We start from the raw sequence: 5,000 nt of genomic DNA on the forward strand, positions 1-5,000 counted from the left end.
AAACCAACCCAAGGAGGCAGCTGAGGGGTGGGGGAAGTGGCAGAGCTGCTGGAGCCCCTGTCCTCCCAAAAAACCTCCCTCTGCCTTTCTCCCAACTTCCCACAACCAGTCCGGGCCCACAACACGGGGACATTGCCCTCCAGCAGACAGAATTTCTCCTTTTTTCTTTTTTCCATCCATCCATCCATCCATCCATCCATCCATCCATCCATCCATCCATCCATCCCTGTCCTCAGCCCCCACGCCCACCTCCCCCTCCTCTGTCTTACTTTGCCATCCCGAAACCAGAGGAGCATCAGGGATGCTCTCCAAGCAATTCGGCAAAATAAAGGAGGCGATGGAAGGGGCAGAGGGGGCTTCGTGACCTCGGGGCATCCTCCGGAGTCCCCTCCCTGCTCCTTTGTTCCCGTTGTCACCTGAGCTCTGCGAGCAGAAGTTTGCAGGAACGGCGGAGGCAAAGAGAGGGGCAGGGAGAGCCCGGGGAACACCTTGAAAAGAAGATTTCCCCAGGTTTTAGCTTTGCAAAGCCTGCCAGAAAGGGCAGAGGGGAAACGCCAGAAAGGGCAGAGGGGAAACGCCAGGAACACTGAGCTGGTTTGGTTCAGTGTCCTGGGAAGCTGCTGGGGAGGAGGAGGAGGAGCTGGCAGGTTCACAATGTGCTTTTTTTTTTGCTTTTTTTTTTTTTAGGCTTGCAATCCCTTGGGAAGATCTCAAGATTTCCCTGGGAGAGGCCTTCTCGTCCTTCACGCTCTGCCATGTGAATCGGGTGCAGCTTCCCAGAGCCTGGGACCCGATTTTTTGGGAGCTGATTATTTGGCAGGCAGCAGCTTCGCCCCTTGTGCCAGACCCATCCTCCCTTTTTCCCCCTCCCCATTTCACATCCAGCACCGGCTCCTTTAGTCTCCCCTCGACTTTTTTGCGCACCAAACAAACCCAAACGCATGGCTCAGGCAACAATCAGACTCCGGATAATTCCCCCCCCCTAATGCCAACCCCACTCCATGTGCCTCTCCCCGCTGTCCCCCCCCCCCCATGGACACCGCGGTCCCAAAGCCTCCGATCCCTGCAGGATCCGCTCAGCTCTGGTTTTGCTCTTTCAAACGAGCTGGAAAATTCCTCCGGAATTCTCAGCAGAAACACCAGGGACACCAGCAGGAAGCTCAGCAGCATCCACACGATGCAACCCCCCACCCCCCCTGCCCCTTCCAGGCTCCTCTCGGTGTCACCCAGGGGTGGCAGAGCCCCAAAATTTAGGGGTGGGGGGGGAGGGAAAAGAAATCCCTCCCGCGGCCCAGGCACTCCTGGTTGCATCCTGTTTATTTTCCTTGGAACCCAGGATTCCTCCCCTCCTGGCTGAGGTCCCAGTCCCACCAGGAGACCCAAACCCAGGACTCGGGGTGGCAAAGCCACCTCCAGCGCACGTGTCCGGCGGGGACAGCGGAGTTTCGGTGTTTTTTTTCGGCACCGGTGGTTGAGTTTCAGGAGTTTTGAAGCTTTCAGCATCTCCTCCTCTGCTCGGGGACACCTCGGCACCCCCAGAGCAGAGAGGGGACCCCGGGGAGGGACCGCAGCACCCACAGGGAACGTTCTGGGGGGACAGAGAGCGGGGACAGGGGGTACTCACCCTGGCTTTGTCCTTGCATCCAGAGGAATTAAAGCCCTTGGAGATGAGGTCTCATTGTTCAAGATGTGCTTGAGGGAGGCAGCTGCTTTCTTTATATCTCAAGATTCTCTAAAGTTCAGGAAGAGAGAGAGAGGAAAAAAAAAAAAAAAGAGAGAGAGGGGATGGTGAAAGGGGAGGGACTGAGAGAAGGGCCCAGAGGCCGTATAGAATGACAATGGAAGGAAATGCTTTATCAAACCTAGAAAGCCAACCCTGTCCTGGGAACACAGAGGGAGAAAAAAAAAAAAAAAAAAAAAATCTTGCAGAAGAAAAGCGAGTTCAGCTGCCCCGGGTTCCTCCCTTGGCAGCACAAATCCTCCTCCTCCTCCTCCAGCCCCTCTCTCCCCAGCACAATGCGAGCCGGTGAAAAGGGACAGGCTCAAACACTTTTTTTTTTTTTTTTTTTTCCTCATTAAACAGACGTTTCAGTTCCTAAAAAAAAAAAACCAAAACACACCAAAATAATAATAATAAAAACCAAACACTACACCCAGAAGAAATCCAACAACCAAACCCTGCCCGGGAATGGGAATGTGACGCTTTTCCCCCCTCCCCCGGCTCTCTCCAGCCTTCCAAGTTTCTATGAGTCAAACGTTTGCAATGTGTTAGCGAAATGTTACCAAGCTGGAATGCAGCATCCGAGAGGGTTTAGCTCATAAAACTTTTGTTTGTTGGCTGGGAGAAAGTGTCACCAGCAGAGAGAAGTCGGGAGTTCTTCTTCTTCTTCCTTTTGGTTGTTTTTTTTTTTTTTTTCCACGTTTCTCTCTTACCCGGAGAGGGTTAAGTGGTTGTGCAATTCCTGACACCGCGGGTGGCATCGACTCCTGTCCCAAATGGAAAGGGAAATTGCGGGAGACCCCAGGGAAACATCGTGTGATGGAACAGGTGGGAAGAGCCAGAGAAATTCAGAGACAGCTTGGGATGGAGCTGCCCGAGCTGTGACCTCTGCACCACAAGCTCCGAGATTTTAGGGGTGAGAAAAGTTCCATTTCCTCAGCTGACAACCCTCAGGTTTGCCCCAAAAATTTATTCAAGGCTCCCCCTTCCTGGCTCCACCATCTCCAGTGTTTCCCAGGAGCTCTGGGCTTGGACACCTGGGAGAGGGATGCAGGGGAGAGGCTGAGGATCTGCCCTGTCCCAGTGCTTTTCAGCCTTCATCTTGTTAGGAAGTGGCTCCTTCCACCTGGGATTCCCAGCCCCATTCCCAAGGTTTCTAGCCTTCAGTTTTCTGAAGGATCAGCTCCAGGAGGAGGGCAGGAAAGCTGCTCCTGCCTCACCCATTGCCACCTTCCAACCACAGCCCCTGGCCCGAGGCAGGAGCTCTGGTTCCATCATCCAGGAGAATCCCCCCAGGGGTTTGCAAAGGGATGGATCCCACCTTTTCCAAGGAAGCTGCCTTGCTTTGTGCAAGTTCTCCTGGGAGCTCCCTCCACACTCCAGGCCTGGAAAATCATCACCAACCTGTCCTGACTCTTCCCAAAAAGCTCAAATTATCCTTTAATGCCAACTGGAGCGGCCACAGTGGAAAAGAAGGAGCCTGGTGGGCAAGGGATGCCAGTCCTGCTGGAGCAGGTTGATGGGAATTCCACTCCAGGAAGAGCTGAAGTCTTCTCAAAAGCAAAAGTTGAATTTTGCTGTCAAAAGGATGAGGAAGAAACTCTGACTCCCAGCTGGCAGCAAGAAAATTGGCATCCCTGGCAGCATCAGGGCTGGGGGGATCCATCAGGATCCATCAGATCTCAGAAAGCTGTGGTTTGGGTTGATGGATCCCCCCCAAATGAGAAATGGCCCAGGCACTCCCATCCTGAAGAAGTCCTACAGCTACAAATCTGTTCTTGGGATTTTTCTGACTTTCTTCTCAGAGAAAAAAACTGATATCCTGAAAGAGGTGGGGGAAAAAAAAGGAAAAAAAAAAAAAAATCAAGATTGGGGGGAAAGATCCAAGGAGAAAGGAATCAGTCACGGTAAAGATTTGCTTAGGAGGGGGTTGGGGCACCAAAGTGTCCCCAAAGTGGCTCCAAATTTTTAGGTTGAGTTAGAAACTTTTACCTAGTTGGATATTTGCATCATCTGCAGGTTGGCTGTGAGGACACAGAAGGAATTGGCAAAAGCAAAGTTGTTTGAGGGCCAGGGAGAGATAAGAGATAAGAGATCCTGCCCTGTTGAACAAAGAGACATTTCCAGCCCTAAGGAAATGAGGCAATCCTCTCTAATTAAGAAGTTGACCAAAGCCTCCCAGGAGGAAAAAAGAGGGGGAAAAATGAATATTTTTTGTGTTTCAAAGGCAGAGGAAAGGAGGAAATCTCACCTTGTACCAAGTGGATGAACCCCAAAGCTGTGGTGTGGCAGCCCGAGCACTGGACGAGCACTGGAAGTGGTTGTGCTGCTGGGTCCAAGGAGATTCTTGGGGGGCTGGGGGTTTGGAGGCTTCTGGATGGCTGCCCAAAATATTTCTGTCCCTAAGAAATCCTGAAAGAAGAAGGTGGAGGGGCAGTCAAGGAGGAAACGGAGGCCACGCAGAGGTTTGGGGGCAGAATACACATTTTTGGGACTGGGTGGATGCACAGACACCCCCTCCCTGCAAATGTGGGGTGGTTTTTTTTTCACACTGTAGGTGTTTTTCACACCCAGGAGAGCAGGAGCTGAAGGAAAATATCAGCCTGGCTCCCCTGAATTCCCAAATGTTGGAGCCCCAGTGCCCTCATCCCTGCTGGCATTTTCCAAGAGCATTTCTTCCATGCTTTATCATGGAAAAAAACCCAAAAAACCCAAACCAAACCCCAAAAAACCAACTTCCAGTGGGGTCCTGAGATCCTTGGCTCCTCCACAGCTGTCCCCAAGGCACTCACCCTCTGGGAATGGGCTGGGAGAGGAGGAATTCCAACATTTCAGGGGAGCTGGAACCTTGCAGAGAGAAATGTCAAGACAAAGCTGAAGCATTCTTGAAATTGCATCAGTCCAGGGCAGGTATTTCAGCAGCCTTGGAAGTGCTGCTCAAAGGATGAGGAGCAGGGAGCATCTTCACCTTCCCACTTAGGATTTTTGGGGATTTTTCCAGAAGGGCTGAACCCCCCCATGGGCTCTGAGGATGGAGGCAGGGACACAGCAGCACTCAGGATGCTCCTTCAGCAGCTCCTTGGAGACCTCACCCAGCAGCAAACCTGCTGGAATCCTTCCCATCTTCTCGTGTTTCAGCTGGCAAAAAAAAAAAAAAAAAATAAAATAAAGGCATTTCAAATAATTTTTCCCTTGGTCCCTTGTGGATGGCTCCACAGCCAGGGTGTGAGGAGGAACTTGCCTGGCCCCAGGCCCAGTAAATCAGAGTTCAGAGACAGCT

Source organism: Heliangelus exortis, chromosome 31 (assembly GCF_036169615.1).
Source record: "Heliangelus exortis chromosome 31, bHelExo1.hap1, whole genome shotgun sequence".
NCBI lineage: Eukaryota > Metazoa > Chordata > Aves > Apodiformes > Trochilidae > Heliangelus > Heliangelus exortis.